Here is an 18,956-nt window from a genome sequence, read left to right on the forward strand (position 1 = left end):
CAGGTTATTTAATTTATTTAGGAGGTATTGTATACGTGAGGCCACTGATTTAACTTTCCATTTTTTAAAAGTATTAACTGAGTTTTTCAATGTTTGATTTCAGCCTATTTAGATTAAATTAGTTATCTAATTTTCTAGAGTATTTATGACAGTTTGAGAAATTTGGTCAGTGTTAGTTTCATGATTATAGATGTGTCCTCTGGGAAGAAAACTGAGCAACAATCAATATTGAGTGCTAGATCATTTATGTAAAACATGGATGGGCAACCGGTGGCCCATATGCTGGATCTGGCCCATAATTGGTTTCTATCTGGCCCACAGAAGAAATTCATGGGAGAGATAACGAGGCACTTTCATTGCACTCCACCCGGTACGCATTTTTGGAAATTTCCACCAACATTCAGCTCACCTCGGGTTTGCAGCTCATGATGCAGACCAGTGAAAGTTTTGCTTACTCAGTGCAATTTGAGGTTCCATTTCTCATCATTGTAGAATTTTAACAACCAAGCCAAATGTTTTTCCAGTGTGAGTGTGAAATTGTGGGCTATGTGTGTGCAGAGAGTAGTGGAAACAGCTCACTACCTTGAAGGGGTGTTGGGAGAAGTATTTTCGCCTCTGGATCAGTGCTGAAACACACACACACACACACACACACACACACACACACACACACTGGTGGATCACAGATGTTGGAAGTAGGCAACAAGGACACGAAATTTACCAACTAAGACACAAAATGTACAAATATGAACAACAGCGGCAGGGGCAGTATCTTGGCAAAAACACTAGTTATTGTTGTCAGTTCATGTGTAAAGTTCTGTGCTAGCTGTCTGTCAGTTTTGTGCAGGTGTTTCTATGCATCTTTAATGCATTCATTTGCAAAAGTCTCGTATTAAGATGAGAAAAGTAAATGCTGGTGAATTTCATCAATTCCAAGAGAAAGGATTTTTCTTTGCCATATGTAAAGATAAACATGTCTGTTTGTTGTGTAGTGAATCACTAATTGTTGTGAAGGAATGTAATATTAAAATGCACTTTTTTTTGTGAAATGCACTGCTGAACAACAGCTTACAGGTCAATTACAGAGCGACAAGTTAAAATACTTATTTCTAATTTGGACAAGCAACAACAAATGCTTGTCAAACCAAGGACTCAGTACAACAATTCAGTTAAAGCTAGTTTTATAATAAGTAGAAAAATTGCCAAATCCTTACAGATTTTTGCTGAAGGTGACTTCATAAAGGTGTTTCTCTTGGTCATTTCAGATGTACTATGTTCTGATAAAGAAAGAGAGTTTGAACAAGTATGTTTATCAAGACAAACAGTCCTTCAGCAAAGTGGTATGATGGCTGATGACATTGAGAAAAGTTTGTGTGATCATGCAATACCATGCGAAGCATTTGCAATCACTTTTTATGAGAGCACTGATTTGTCGGACACATCTCAGTTAGCAATTTTTGTTCATGTTGTAGATGTTAGTGTAATATAAAAGATGAATTATTAGCATTACAGCCATTAAAAGAAACCACTAAGGGTAAAAATATTACTGAAGAAGTGAAAAATATCATTAAAATGTTCAATGTGGATGATCTCTCTTGATCCACTGTTGATGCAGGACAGCAGCTGGTCAAATAGTTAAGATGGAATATCTCGAAACAACCATGCAATCTTAGAAGATATTTTATTTTATTTTATTTTCATAACCAGTTTTGGCAATTCAGCATGCCATCTTCAGGCCTCATGTCTGTACATGAGATGCATATGGGGCCTGAAGGTGGCACACTTAATTGCCAAAACTTGGTGTGAAAATAAAAAAAAAAATGACTTCTCAAATCGCATAGCTGTCTCGCAATTTACCTTTCAAAAATCACATGTGAGTGCAGCTACAATTGGGAGATGGGAACATATTAGACAGGCTTACACCTGAATAGGAGAGGGAAAGATAGGTTGGCTGAGCTTCTTGCAGATAATATACGGAGTGCCATCATCACACATAGCAAGATCCCTGCAGTGTAGCCTGGTGTCAGAGGGCACCTTTTTTTAGGTTAGAATCAGGATTCAGGCACCTTGTTTTGAAAGAAGTGAAAATAACAGAAGCGCCCCACAAAATGCTTAACAGTGCACAGAAAAGCAAGGTTAACTTATATCATCAACATATTAGAGGATTGTGTAATAAGGTAGGAGAGTTTGTTGTCTGGAAAATTTAGAGAGCTCTGAAAGGATAGACGTCCTGTGCCTTTCTGATCACCACATAACCACAGAGTTAGATAAGTCACATATAAAAGGGTATGCTACTGTAGCTTCCTCATGCAGAAATAACATGAGAAAAGGAAGAGTTGTTAAATACATTAAGACAGACAATAGTTCAAAAACGTTGAGACAAGTAGATTTTGTAATGAGCAGCACCTCTAGAAGCAGGGGCTTGTGAATTAATGCTGAAAAAAAAATTCTCTTTTAATTGTAACTGTTTATAGATCCCCACTGGGAAATTTTTAACTATTTATAAGGGATCTGGATTCCTTATTGTGCTGTCTGTCAGACAGCAGCAAGCAGTTAATAATCTGCCATGGTTTCAGTGTAGATTTTTTGAAGGATTCTGATAAGAAAAATGATTTGGAAACCTTATTTGGATCCTACAATTCGATTTTAGTAATTAACTTTCCAACACGAGTAGATAAAGACAGTGGGATCCTAATTGATAATGTTTCCTTTGATGAAGCTCAAAGCATGAAAATAACTATTTACCCAGTAACAAATACTCTCTCTGATTATGTTGCACAGTTACTTAGGATAAACATCATAGTGCCTTACAGTATGGATACTCCTCAGAGGAAATCAGTCAGAATAATGAATGACTCCAGGACAAATGTTTTTACGAACAGTTTACAGGAGATGACATGAGATGTGATTTACAATGAACCAAATCATACCATAAAATTTAATTTATTCCATGATAGATTCATATCATTATTTAAAAATAGTTTTCTGCATAAGCTAATGAGAAAGGACACTAAACAACCATGTAAAAATCATGGATCAGTAGAGGGATTAAAGTATCTTGCAAAAGGAACAGTGAAATTTATGTTTTGGCAAGAACAAGCAGGGATACTGCAGTAGTTGAACACTACAAAAAGCTGGTCAGAATTACTAAGAAAGGTTATTAAAAAAGCAAGGAACATGCACATAAAATCGGAAATCAGTACTTCCGACAGCAGACTTAAGGTTATATGGAATGTAGTGAAACAAGAGACAGAGCAACCAGCCACAGAACAAGACAACATCGCTATTGAATTGAATGGAAGGGCTATAAACAATGAGTCACAGGCAGCAAATGCACTTAATAATAATTTCTTAAATACAGTAGAAAGCACAGGGACAAACAGTTCAAGAGCAAAATCACAGCAGTATGTTGAAAATGTAAGTTTCATAATATTAAATCATAAGAGTGAATCACCAACTTCTCCTTCTGAAATTAAGAAAATTATATATTCTTTCATAAAAATGCTCACCTGGTTTTTACACTTTTCCAACAGAGTACTAAAAATTTGCTCCCATGTAATAAGCCCAGTCTTATCTGAGACATGTAATGCATCACTAACTTAAGACATTTTTCTAGAGAGAATGAAGTATGCCATTGTTAAATCACTTTAAGAAAGGTGACACGAGAGATATAGATAACTACCAACCTGTTTCACTGTTGACATTATTCTCCAAAATTTTTGAGAAAATGATGTATTCTAGAATAGTGTCTCACATCAGCAACAATAGTATCCTTAGCAAATCAATGTTTGGGTTTAGGAAAGGTTGCTCTTCTGAGAATATTTACATATTCACTCACCAGAGTTTACAAGCATTAAATAATAAAATAGTGCTGACTGGTATTTTCTGCAACTGCTCTAAGGCATTTGATCGTGTGAATCACAGTATTCTCCTAGGTAAATTGACATTTTATGCAATTGATGGTATAACCAGCCTATGGATAATGACATATCTAACCAAAATAATGTAGAAAGTTGTACTTAGTAATTCAAGCAATATAGTCCAGGGACATAATTCTGACTGGAGAGAAATCATGTTTGGGGTCCACCAAGGCTCAATCTTAGGTCCACTATTGTTTCTCATACATGTAAACGAGTTTCCATCCAATATATAACAAAAATAATTAGTTATTTTTGCAAATGACACTAGTATTGTAATCAGTCAAAGCACGTATACAGATCTTTATGAAAGAAAGTCTTCATTGTGCAAAAATGGGCTGTAAGAATAATATGTGATGCTCAAGTATGATCATTTTGGAGATGTTTTTTTAAGTAGTTGGGCGTTCTGGCTACTGCTTGACAGTATATTTATTCCCCCTTGAATTTGTTGTAAATAATTCACTACAGTTCATAAGGAACAATGAGGTACATATTACAATACCAGAAGGAAAAATGAAGTGCATTATTCCACATTACCGTTGCCTTTAGCACAAAAAGGGGTGCACAATGCTGCAACAAAAATTTTTATCACTTACCCAATGATATAAATAAGTTTGTGATGTGAATACAAAATGATTCATTCTGAATCATTACAGTCTATCATGCAAGATGATCCATGGAAAATGTAACTAACTAACTAACTAAATAGCTTCTGTGTTCCTGGCAATACAGTATACTTTAATTTCATTCATCAAAGTCAACTTTAAAATCTCTCAAAGGACTAATTGTAGTGAACATCCAACAGGTTATGAGCACAGAAAAAGGTCATTGAAGTTTCCACATCAATAAAGTACCATCTGCTCAGAAGATGACAAGTAAAGATCCCAAGTATCTGCATGGCATCAACTGCTGTGTTTGTTATTGTGATTGTGATTGTGATTTTTACTTGTGGAGTTACTGTATTTCACACATGTTCAACATGGTGCTATAATATTTTATTTAAAAACTTTCAATATTAATTTTTTGAACGAGTTGAACGTATTTAAGATGACTGGGTGGACACTAACTGTTTAATTTTGAAAAGTTGACACCTACAGCTAACTGCAATGACTGTAAATTTACGATAGAAGTGTACCTAACATGAAGAACTATAGGAAATAATATTGCTGGCACTGACAAAGAGCCAAAGAATGTACAGAAAGCAATATCCAAAATATGTTTAATGGTAAATTCATCTGTATGTCCAGAACTTCATAGATCAATGACTGCTGAAGATGCATGGCTAAATTTACAATCTGCTTTTGAAGATATGAGTTTATTAGTAACATTGGGCTGCTACAATACTTGATGAATGTACTAAACTGTCTGAATGTCAATAAATAAATACATAAATAAATAAATATAAAACACAGTGGTGAACACCAGAAGCTGAACACCAATTTGCAATGTGCGAAATTTCAAGTTGTTTAAATGTTATGAATGTCAGCACATATGTCATTAGGCAAGTGACTGTAGAGCTAAGAATAAACCAAATAAATCTTCAAATTCTGTGAATATGGAAAATGAAAATGCATTAATGGCTGTAACTGCATCTTTGCATCACAGTGATGGTTGGTATGTAAATTCTGCATGTACATGACACATGATGAACAAAAGAGACTCATTCAACAATTTCATTAAACCAGAACTGCAAAAGCTGCAGTAGCAGATAACAGCAGTCTTGGAAGAATTATAGAAGGCAACATTCATCTTGAAGTTACTGGAGATGAGAAGAATAAGCAGATAACTGTTAATAGTGGTGTATGCAATGGATATTATTTGCTGTTGGTTAGTCATACAACAAGGCATGGATCGTGCATGTTATCTGACAATGTGCAGTGTGGTATATACAACAAAAACTATATGATTGTCTCTGGATCTGGAACACCAATAGCAACTGCAACTCAGGTAACTGCCATATATCAGTTAGATGCAGTCTGTAACTATGCAAATGAAGTAGGAATCAACAGTTATAAAATTTGACATTGAAGAGTGGTACATTCAAACTGTGTAAGCACATGTGCATTAAAAACAAAACTGCCTGATGGACTGAACTGGATGAACATCTACTTAGACCTATGTATGTTTTGCATAAAAGGTAAACACTCTCAGCAGCCTTTTCGTAAAACATCAAGTAGAAAAGCAAAACACCTACTTGACAGAGCATTCTGATGCTTGTGAGCCAATGAGCATGGCCTGTGGGGAGGTGTACATTACCTTCTCACTTTTATGGATGATATATCAAAGAAGTCATTCCATTAAATGCTAAAATCAATAAAAGAAGTCTGTGACATTTTCATTGAGTCCAGAGCATGAGAAGAAAATGTAACTGGTCAAAAACTTAAAACATTTCAAACATACAAGGGAAAAGAGTTTTTCAGTCAGGGTATGAAATCATTCTTAAAGGCGAATGGAATTCAACATGAAATGACAATTCCTTACACACCAAAACAAAATGGAGTTGTGGAACAACTGAACTAGATGATTGTTAAAAAAACAATATTGAAGCTGATAGATGCAGGACTACGCAAACAGTTTTGAGCTGAGTTACAGCAGTGATTTATTTGAAGAATCTATATCCAACCAAAGCTGTTCAATGTGTTACTCCTGCAGAATTATGGAATGGTCACAGACTAAATCTGAGCCACATGTGAATATCTAAATGCTTGATGCCCAAAGATTATATACCTGCAAATTTTGTAGATGTATCAAAATAAAATGAATGAAGTTAGAAGACAAATTCAAAGCATTTATCTTTGTTGGATACTGCAAAGATTCTGAAGCATACTACCTGATTGATCCAAATTCACCTAAGACATTTGTGAAGGCCTGTGATGTGCAATTCATTGAAAATTCAAAATGCAATTGTGCAACACTAATCTGATTCACAATAATGATACAGGCAGTGCTCAGCTTGCAGCAGCATACAACAAGGGACGCTGATGTGTCAAATACAGAAGACATGCAGTGAGAAATTAGAAAATATTCACATGAAAGAAAACTGAATCCCAAATATTTTAAAGATGATTTTGCTTGTTTTACTAGTATTTCTGAGCAAAATTCATATAAAGAAGCAATGAGTCATGACAGCTGTGAAAAATGAAGGAAGCCTATGATGATGTATATAAGTCATTACTTGAAAATGAGATGGACTTTGATTTACTACCAGGCAGAAAGGTAATCAATTCCAACTGGGCATTCAGCGTCAGAGAAACTGAGATGAGAAAAGCTGAACATTATAGGGCTTGACATCTTGGGTTGTCGGGTGTTCTGCCGGATATCAGCATCGTACTTGCACGATATTTCAGTCACGTAGCTCGTAACCTTCATCAGGTGCGACCTGAGACTGCTCCTCAAGTGGACCTGGTCCAGTATTTATGCCTATCCCAGATACCAGGAGTGGGCTTTGATGAAATGTTCTTGCTTGTTGTTCATCATTCTTTACTTCATATTCTCTTAGCTTTAACAGTGGAATTTGATTTTGACATTGAACCCATGGATATGTGAACTGCACTGCTGTATGGTGATTTTGATGACGTTTACATTCATCAAACCGAAGGCTTCGGGGTGAATGGAGAGGAGGCAAATGTATGCTGGAGAAGGCAATTTATGAAAATGTGACACAAAGTAACAATGTGGATGCAACTGAACTGCGGTATTGACCATCTAGGCATGGTTGAACTACAGACAACATGAGCCGTATGCCTCCTTCTTGGTGGAATGACTGGCACTGGTCAGCTGTCAGATCCCCTCCGTCTAATAGGTGCTGCTCGTGCGGGGTTGTTGTGTGTAGTGTGCATTGGATGTGAAGATTTCAAGTTCAATTGTGTCCACATTGTTACTTTGTGTCACATGTTTGGTGTCAGAAGTTAGATGTGACATCACATAAAATGAATCTAAAGAAGTCAGAATATGGCCCCTACAGAATTTTCAAACAAAATTGCACTGGACAGTCTAGAAGGTGTCTCAGAATCATCAGAATGGGGTACCCATCACATGTGGACTGCCTCAGGCATCCATTCTGTGTCCATTACTTTTTATTATCTTTAGCAATGATCTACCTCTTTGTGCAGAATATTGTAAGATAACCATCTTTGCTGATGACACTATGCTATTATTGATAATTCGATAGACAAACTTGAGGTGTCAGCCAACGAGGTTTTAGGGATTATTGTGAGTTGATGATAATTTTCATTTACTGCTGGATTTCAGTTGTACATTTTTAATTAGATTACATGTTTTGATCACTCTGGACCATATTCAGATCTAACACAAAGTAAAAATAAATATGTACAATATAATATTTTACAATAAGTAGAAAAAACAAGAATTGTACATAAATGTAGAATTTGCCTATGTAGCTGCATCAGAAACCCATCTTGTCTACCCAAACCACGTATCATAATATTGTGATTTGCAACTGTAGTCAGTGTTTTAAATAGGTGCATGTGGAGATAGGGGTGGAGGGATTTTTTTTTGGGGGGGGGGGGGGGGAAGAGGGGGGGGTGAATGTAGTGAGGTTGTTGGAAGAATTTTCGTAAATACCTAGACAGATCCTACACATTTCAAGATGATTATGTTGGCTATAGTGTATTGTGAACTGATTGAACATAAATGGTCTCTCTGTTACTTACAGTAAAACAAACTATATTCAGTTTCACATTAGCCCTAAAGATGAAGAAATAGGAGAGTAACTAGGTGACCAGCAGATAGCTAGGTTGGATAGTTCAAAATACCTGGACTTACATACTGATAGCAAACTTAACTGATAAAATCACGTCATGGATCTTTACAAAAGACTGAATTCTGCAACTATACTTTATGCATCACCTGCTCTTACAGAAATATGGAAACCATTACATCAGCCTATTATGGTTATTTTCATGCCATTATGACATATGGAATCATATTTTGGGGGTATCAGCCACTTGCTAGAAAAGTGCTATGTGCACAGAAAGGGGCCATAAGAATCATGAAAGGAGTGCACTGCAGAGCCACAAGCAGAAATCTTCTTAAGGAACTTGAAATCTTTACATCCAATGCACAATATACACACCTCAAAAAACATCACCCCAGTTCCCAGAACCGATGATAGACATTGACAGTGGATGTTGTAAAACAGACAAGACATAACCCCTTTGACTGTTCAAAGATGTCACTAAACCCACCAAAAGATGTAAACAACCAAGCATGAGTAGCACCTATTAGAGAAGGTCCAACAGCTGACCAGTTCCAGTCATTCCACCAGGAAGGAGGCACACGGCTCATGTTGTCTGTAGTTCAGCCATACCTAGACGGTCAATACTGCAGTTCAATTGCATCCACATTGTTACTTTGTGCCAGGAAGGGCTTTGAACAAGGGAAGTATGAAGGCACCTCAGAGTGAACCAAAGCAATGTTATTCGGACATGGAGGAGATACAGAGACACAGAAACTGTTGATGACATGCCTCGTTCAGGCTGCCCAAGGGCTACTACTGCAGTGGATGACCGGTACCTCTCGATTATGGCTCGGAGGAAACCTGACAGCAACGCCACCATGTTCAATAATGCTGTTTGTGCAGCCAAAGGACGTCATGTTACAACTCAAACTGTGCACAATAGGCTGCATGATGCACAACTTCACTACCGACATCCACAGCAAGGTCCATCTTTGCAACCATGCAGCGCATTACAGATGGGCCCAACAACATGCCAAATGGGCTGCTAAGGACTGGCATCATGTTCTCTTCACCGATGAGTGTCACATAAGCATTCAACCAGACAATCATCGGAGAAATGTTTGGAGGCAACCCTGGCAGGCTGAATACCTCAGACACATTGTCTAGCGAATGCAGCAAGGTGGAGGTTACCTGCTGTTTTGGGGTGGCATTTTGTGGGGTTGACGTATGCCTTTGGTGGTCATGGAAGGTGCCATAATGGCTGTACGATATGTGAATTCCATCCTCTGACCGATACTGCAACCATATTGACAGCGTATTGGCGAGGCATTCATGTCCATGGACAACAATTTGTGCCCCTATCATGCAAATCTTGTGAATGACTTCCTTGAGGATAATGACATCCCTTGACTAGAGTGGCCAGTATGTTCTCCAGACATGAACGCTATCGTACATGCCTGGGACAGACTGAAAAGGGCTGTTTATTACATCATGACCCACCAACCACTCTGGAGGGATCTGTGTCGAATCGCCATGGAAGAGTGGGTCAATCTGGACCACCCTTGCCCTGATGAAATTGTGGATGGTATGCCATAACAAATACTGACATGCATCAATGCAAGAGAACGTACTACTGGGTATTAGAGGTACCGATGTGTACAGAAATCTGGACCACCACCTCTGGAGGTCTCACTGTATGGTGGTACAACATGCAATGTGTGGTTTTCATGAGCAATAAAAAGGGTGGAAATCATGTTTGTGTTGATCTCTGTTCCAATTTTCTGTACAGGTTCCGGAGCGCTCAGAACCGAGGTGATGCAAAACCTTTTTTATGTATATATATATTCTCCCTGATGTGTTTCATAAGGGAAAAAAGCCCCTTTTCAAACCCGACAGTGTGCATCATGGCCGTGATAATAGAAGAAAAGATAATATCCACTATGAGCATGCAAAGCTGAGTATGGTACAGAAGGGGGTCCACTTCAATGGCTGTAACATTTTTAATGCTCTCCATTCACAAGTTAAGTGTTTAGTAGATGATGAGCTCTTGTTTAAAAAAACTTAAGGCAGTTCCTATTGCAAGGGTCACATTATTTTACAACTATTTTAGACTACAGAAGAGTTCCTGAACTACAACAAATAGTACCCATGAAACTGTAACTCTAAGATACATTCTCAGATCTTTATTTGTGATCCTGTCTATTTATTGTTATGAACATATTTATTTTTCTATATTTTCTGTAATATTTAAATGCAAAATTTATTTTCCTGCCATAGAATTTAAGCTGTAGATACTTATATGAAACTGATTAGTACTGTTTGCATAACACAATAACAAATTTTTAAAACTGAAACATTCCATATACTGTGATATATTCACAACATGGATCACTAGAGCATGAAAAAAATAAATAAGATGCAAAATATACTCATTCTATCCATTTACATAGAGGACTTGATCATCTTCTTGAACGGAAAAAATAGGTGGAAGAAATAATTAACGCATCAACTTGAGATGAGAGATCTTGGCTAACTCAGTTGGTACCTTGGCATGAGAATGAAATGAAGCAGAAAAACAAGGCCAGTTAGTGTCAATCAAAGCAATATGCAGCAAACATATTCAAGAAATTTGGAAAATTGCAAACTGGTTACACATTGACTCAAACCTTGTTTGAAGCTGTAAAAAAGTGAAGAATACCTTCAAGGATTAGCCCATGAATTATGAATTGTTTTGTTTTCTTTTAGGGTGTAATAACAACAAAGGTCATATGCACCCATGCCAGAACCACAGAGCACAAAGACAAGGAAGGGATTAAAAGCGACTACATGTTAAGCCCAATCAACATAAGGAAAGACAGCTAAAAAAAACAGGGACTTTCTGCTGGTGAAAGGGCCATAAAATATGCCATAAAGACAATGAAGATCCTGAACTAAAGATTAAATGTCCTTTGCCACATTGCTACAATAGATAAAAAGTAAAACCCAGTTGACAGCCCATGTGTCATTCACTACAATGGCCGATAACTTAAATGGCAAACATAAATTAGAATGTAAGTGGTTAAAAAAAGGGGCATTCTGTCAGGAAATGGCAAACAGTCAATGGTTGAGGACAATGAGCATAAAATGGTGGTGGATCACCACTTAACAGATGGTGATGGCTAAAAAGACAGTGCCCAATACGCAACACTGCTAAAATGATCTCCTCATGGTGAGAGGCCCGAGGGGAGGTCGGCCCAGCCATTGGGAGAGGTTTAATTCCCCAGAGTTTGTTGCCATGAAGGGGAGACCAATGGGATGACAAAGTGACACCACCTGCTGACAGATGGCAACACAAAGATCATCAGAGGGAATGGAAGAACTAGCGGGCCAAGGTACAAGGACTGCAGCCTCGGCAGCAGTGTCGGCGGCCTTGTTTCCCATCAGACTGAGGTGACCAGGGACCCACAAACATCACAGAGGCTCCATTAAGAGTGGGTAAGTGAAAGCTTTCTTGGACCCATTGCACTAAGGCATGGGCAGTGTACAGCACACAGAGGCTCTGAAGGGCACTGACAGAGTCGGAGCAAATGGCACAGCTGGAAAGCCTGTGTTGCTGGATGTGCTGTGTGGCCCGATACAGGGCGAAGAGCTCCGCTGTAAATACTGAGCAGTGTTCCTGAATCCAATACCAAAAACCGTCGGTGCCAATGACAAAGGCACATCTGAAAAGGTCAGTCCGAGAGCCAGCAGTGTACAGATAGGACTACCGCGAAGTTCCATGCGAATGTCAAGGAACTGATGGCAACAGAGCGAGTCTGGAGTAGTGTCCTTAGGAAACGAATTAAGTCCAACGTGAACACAGGCCACTGCATGAAGCCAAGGTGATGAGTTCACACCAGTCAGGAAAGTGGCAAGTAGCATGAAGTTACGCTGCCGGAGCAGTAGGCAAAAACGAACTCCTGGAGGCAAGAGAGAAGAGGGACATATCTCATACTGGCAATCAAAGGATCCATCGAAGAAGGACACATAGGATGGGTGGCCGGGCATGGCATACAAATGGCATGTGTATACACTGAGGAGAAAATCACAATGGTATGACAGTGGTAGTTCAGCAGCTTCTGAATGCAGACTCTCAACCAGACTAATGTAGAAGGCACCAGGGGCCAAACGGATGTCACGATGGTGGATTGTACCAAGACGGTGTAATATGGATGGATGTGCAGATGCATAAGCAAAACACTCACAGTCTAGTTTCGAATGGACAAGGGACTGGTACAAACTGAAGTACCACTGAGGACACATAGGACACTGAGGGATCCCGTACAGCGGGCGGCCAGGTAAAACATGTGGGAGGACCAGGAGAGTTTCCTATCGAGCATGACCCCCCAGGAATTTCGTACTTTCAATGAATGGAAGAGCAACAGGCCCAAGATGTAAAGATGGTGGAAAAACCAATTGCGCCACCAGAAATTCATACAAACGGTTTTGTCAGTGGAAAAGCCCTTGTCAATGAGTGAAGATGTTCAAGACTATGCTGGAGACTCCACTCAAGAAGACATGTCCATGGAGAACTGCAATAGATGGCAAAATCATTGATGAAAAGGGAGCCAGAGATACCTGACAGGAGACAAACCATAATAGGGTTAGTGGTGATAGCAAAGAGGACAACACTCAGGACAGAACCCTGAGGTATACAGTTTTCTTGGATAAAGCTGTCCAACAAGGCAGAGCCTCCTTCTATTGTGAAAACTCAGTCTTTTAAAAATTCCTGAAAGAAACAGGGTATGTGGACTTGAAATCCCCATGTGTAGAGAGTATGGAGAATACCAGTTTTCCAGCACGTATCGTAGCCTTTATTCAGGTCAAAAAACATGGCCACAGTCTGGTAATTCCACAGAAAACCATTCATGACCTAGGTTGACAAAGTGATGAGATGGTCAACTACAGAATGGCAAGCTCTAAATCCCCATTGTGGAGTAGTTAGTAAATTGTAAGACTCGAGCTACTATACCAGTTGAGCATGAATCATATGTTCCATCACCTTGCTAACAGTGCTGGTGTGAGAAATAGGACAGTAGCTATAAGGAAGGTGTTTCTCCTTAACAGTCTTGGGTATGGGTATGACAGAGGCTTCACACCAGTGTCTGTGAAACATGCCATCTGCCCAGATGTGATGGTATGTATGAAGGACAAAGTGCTTGCCTGCAAGAGAAAGGATCTGCAACATCTGAATGTGAACATTGTCTGGCCCTGTGGTAGAGAATCAGGATGAAGTAAGAGCACAATCTAGCTCCCTCATTACAAAAAGCGGCTTTGTGGCACTCATGATTCTGAGAAGAGGAGGGTATCACCTGAGCCTCCCCACTCGTTTCCAATGGAGAAAGGCGGGGTGATGGTGGTGTAATACATCTGTCTGCAGCCACTTTTGCCAACTCACCATGTGCAGCCAGGAGAAGGGAGCCAGACGCCCTGGGGTGAGCCCCAGAGGAGTGAACATTGCAGTCATTCCACAAGCATGCAGTGGGAAGCCAGGCAGATGTCCTCGCCTCGCTCAAGGAGGGACACATTGTGAAGGGTCTGTCTGACATGAAGCATGCTGAGAACTGATGGACACCTGCAGCCATTAGGATGGAATGCCAAGAATGTACGCGTGAAAGCATGTGAGTCCTTCTGGTCCAGCAGCAGTCATGTTCCTGCCCTAGAAACCCAGAGATGTGTTGACAATTCCAGCACCCAGAGGGCGCAGCGAGGAGCATACACAAAGTGCAGGTAATTGGCACAGGGAGGCATGTGAAAGAAGTCAGTGTTGTTAAGAAGATCTTTTTCTTGACAGTAAGGACATCACTTATAAATCACGGATGCCGGCAGATTTTGAAATGAAGCCAAACATGAGTCTGTCCAGGTCTCACTCAGAAAGAGCAGATATAAAGAAGTGTTGTGTAGTTGCTCTCACAACACCCTTGGAATGCAGGAAAACATCATACGAATGTGAAATCATGAGGAAGTTGCCAATTCACAAGACACACAGCAGCCCACGCCAGATAGGAAATTTTCCATCCTGCACGGAGAGGTGTGGCTATGAAATGGTGATTTTTCATTGGGCTGCATTGAAAATTTTGTCCGCCAATGACAATGCTCAAAGGAACAATATTTCGAAGAGGAGTTGAGCTGAGAGATGGAGGAGAAGTGAGATGGGGGAGTCATGGAGACACAGTGGAAGCAAGAGGGCATAGTTGCTCCTCCACCCATGGGCTCTCTTCCACCCATGAGCTCTCTTCCACCCGTGGGCTTTCTTCCACCCATCGCCAACATCCACCTCTAGACACCCTGATAATGCAGCTTCAGCCACACGACTGACAACTGCCAGACAACATGGAGATCGTACCTGGGCCCCACCACAAAGCCGCAATTGCTGATGAAGGCAGCCAACTTGCACCGCACAGCTGAGAGGTGACACGTTGAACTAACACAGTGCCTGCCACCGATAGCAGTACACGACAAATGATAACGAATAATGGTGAGACGATTCATCCCCTCCTCCTTCCCCTAAATAACTGAGTCGTGTCCATGACCATTAAAATTGGCCCTCAGAGTTATAATTTTGTTTTGGTTTGTGTAAACAGCACGGAAATAAATACATTCCTTTCATGTTTTGACCAATAAGCAATCTTTTTCATTCATACATGAACCCCTTAATTTTGAATCATTTGTATTTGATTTCATTTCATTATTGATATCAAGTATTTGTTGGCACCTAATGTGGGGCAATATCATCAGTCATCTGCTGGTCATTTCACGTCCGACAGCAGAGAGAAGAATTCACAGTTCACTACATTTTTGGCGCCCAGCATGGGGTTTTGATTTGACTTCATTCTCACATTGTTGTTATGGTGAGAACGTCTACGTTTCGAGACACAACTCTGGAAGGATCTCCATTCCCTTATTAGCATATGTTAAACTCATTGTGTGAGATGTCAGGTGCAAGGATGGCGTGTTTGTGTATGCTAAGTGTGTTGCAAATGAGCATATAAAGTACATATAGCGGTAGCTAGTGAAGTCAGTTTTGGTTCCCAAAGTCTCCTTATATTTTTTGATGTAGTATTAGAACGTGTAGTTTGCTGATGTGAATATTATGTTCCACGATTTTCATTGTTCTGTTCACTGTTATCAACATTGCCATCAGCATTGTACTGTCTCTTTGTTCTGTGGAGTGCTTTTACTTTTTAGTTTAGTTTTTCTATGCAACTGAGGTCTGGGAGACTGATGAATATGGAAACAGTCAAGCCAGTTGATGAAAGTTCGGGGGCAAGCGAGGAAATACAAGGCATGTTTGTGGGGGTACGCAAAGTCAGAGTCCACTAGATCGAATTCTCGAGATATTAAAAAAACCACACACCACAGTTAACAGCCATAAGAGAGGAGAATAAATCATGGTTTGAAAGACTGGAAACTGAACTAAAACTTTGTAGTCAAAACCCCGATTGGCAGATCACTGAGGTTAGCCACGAATCGGAGACCAAAACCGAAAAGATATGGAAAGAGGTCACCAACAACCTGGACGAGGTGAGTAAACAATGCGAAATGAAGGTTGACAATTTATAAACACAGGTAAATGCGAAGATTACCGATATCTCTGTGTGCATAGATTAGGAAAATAAATCATCCAAGGAAACACAATTACGAGAGTCAGTCCTCGAGCAAGAAGTGTCTGCAATGCGACAAGGTAATGTCTTTGTAACGCAGGTCACACCAGCGAATATGCAGGCCGCATTCACAATGCACAGGGTGTACATACCACCACCCAAGTTCAGTTGAACACACAGTACTCATCCAAAAGCATACCTAAAGAATTTAGACGCTTATCGGCATGTGAAGGGAGTGGTAGAGTGTAATGCTTTACTCCTTGCATGCCAGACACGTGATCAGGAGGAGGCTGCCTGGTCTGATGTTACAATTTGTGAGAACAGTAGTTACAAGGATTTCTGCACTAAGTTTCTGGCAATATACTGGAACCTGACTACACAGGCAAGTCCAAAGATGAGTATACAGGGTTTTACAAAAAGTTACGGCCAAACTTTCAGGAAACATTCCTCACACACAAAGAAAGAAAATATGTTATGTGGACATGTGTCCGGAAATGCTTACTTTCCATGTTAGAGCTCATTTTATTACTTCTCTTCAAATCACATTAATCATGGAATGGAAACACACAGCAACAGAACGTACCAGCGTGACTTCAAACACTTTGTTACAGGAAATGTTCAAAATGTCCTCCATTAGCGAGGATACATGCATCCACCCTCCGTCGCATGGAATCCCTGATGCGCTGATGTAGCCCTGGAGAATGGCGTATTGTATCACAGTCATCCACAATACGAGCACGAAGAGTCTCTACATTTGGTACCGGGGTTGCGTAGACAAGAGTTTTCAAATGCCCCCATAAATGAAAGTCAAGAGGGTTGAGGTCAGGAGAGCGTGGAGGCCATGGAATTGGTCCGTCTCTACCAATCCATTGGTCACTGAATCTGTTGTTGAGAAGCGTACGAACACTTAGACTGAAATGTGCAGGAGCTCCATCGTGCATGAACAACATGTTGTGTCATACTTGTAAAGGCACATGTTCTAGCAGCACAGGTAGAGTGTCCCATATGAAATCATGATAATGGAAGAACATGGGGCACAATCAAGACATCACCAACAATGCCTGCCCAAACGTTCACAGAAAATCTGTGTTGATGACGTGATTGCACAATTGTGTGCGGATTCTTGTCAGCCCACATATGTTGATTGTGAAAATTTACAATTTGATCACGTTGGAATGAAGCCTCATCCGTAAAGAGAACATTTGCACTGAAATGAGGATTGACACATTGTTGGATGAACCATTCACAGAAGTGTACCCGTAGAGGCCAGTCAGCTGCTGATAGTGCCTGCACACGCTCTACATGGTACGGAAACAACTGGTTCTCCCGTAGCACTCTCCATACAGTGACGTGGTCAACGTTAACTTGTACAGCAGTAACTTCTCTGACGCTGACATTAGGGTTATCATCAACTGCATGAATAATTGCCTCGTCCATTGCAGGTGTCCTTGTCGTTCTAGGTCTTCCCCAGTCGTGAGTCATAGACTGGAATGTTACATGCTCCCCAAGATGCCGATCAATTGCTTCGAATGTCTTCCTGTTGGGACACCTTCGTTCTGGAAATCTGTCTCGATACAAACGTACCGTGCCATGGCTATTGCCCCGTGCTAATCCATACATCAAATGGGTATCTGCCAACTCCGCATTTGTAAACATTGCACTGACTGCAAAACCACGTTCGTGATGAACACTAACCTGTTGATGCTACATACTGATGTGCTTGATGCTAGTACTGTAGAGCAATGAGTCGCATGTCAACACAAGCACCGAAGTCAACATTACCTTCCTTCAATTGGGCCAACTGGCGGTGAATCGAGGAAGTACAGTACATATTGACGAAACTAAAATGAGCTCTAACATGGAAATTAAGCGGTTCCGGACACATGTCCACATAACATCTTTTCTTTATTTGTGTGTGAGGAATGTTTCCTGAAAGTTTGGCCGTACCTTTTTGTAACACCCTGTATATCAGGGACAGAATGCGCCACAGTCACGCCAATCCATGGCAGCATATGCTGCTCACTTTGTCATTCTGGCAGGATACGAGGATGACAAAATGTCAGATGAGGAATGGTGCAGTGCGATGCACTCACATTTTCCTGCTTATGTACGACATGCACTCATTGGGGCACTGTAGAGAGAACAGTTCCTCAATATTTTAAGGCCCTTGGACAAAACCGAAGAGCAGGAGAAGCAAAGGACAGCAAATGGTAATGCAATTAGGACAGAAAACTGGGCACCGCAAGGGATTGTGCACCACAATGACAGGCAGAATTGGTGTAATAACAGATGAAGGAGAGAAGAGGGGAATAGGTGAGAGCGAGATAGACGTCATGGTCTATACCATGGAGGACAAGGCAGGAACGAAGTGCCAAACCACAGATGCCATGTGAAGTGCGTGCAAGCATCACATAATGGGAGAGACTGTGAGAATAATGGAGGTTTACCACCTCTGACCTCACCTTAGGCAGAGGAGCATGAGGTTACACAAATGAATGATCAGAGAAAATGAGATGTTTCAGGGGATGCCACAGTAGAGAAGGGTCATCACACATTTAATGTGCGGTACTGGTAATCACAAGCCAAAGATGACATTCACCAGTACTGTGATGATCAGTGTTACTGAAAAACCCGGACAATCGGTGTCCTTTCATTGAAATAATCGTGGAAGGAATTAAAACGAGAACCTGTCTGGATTCTGGATCAGAAATGACAGCA

The 18,956-nt window shown here is 40.4% G+C and overlaps 1 protein-coding gene across 3 annotated transcripts in view; it reads right to left on the reverse strand.

Moving 5' to 3' along the window:
* Positions 1 to 18,956, reverse strand: part of LOC124721349 (N-fatty-acyl-amino acid synthase/hydrolase PM20D1-like) — a 266,153-nt gene that overhangs the window by 62,236 nt on the left and 184,961 nt on the right. The window lies entirely within an intron of this gene.

The sequence above is a fragment of the Schistocerca piceifrons genome, chromosome X (genome assembly GCF_021461385.2).
Source record: "Schistocerca piceifrons isolate TAMUIC-IGC-003096 chromosome X, iqSchPice1.1, whole genome shotgun sequence".
In the NCBI taxonomy this organism is placed as follows: domain Eukaryota; kingdom Metazoa; phylum Arthropoda; class Insecta; order Orthoptera; family Acrididae; genus Schistocerca; species Schistocerca piceifrons.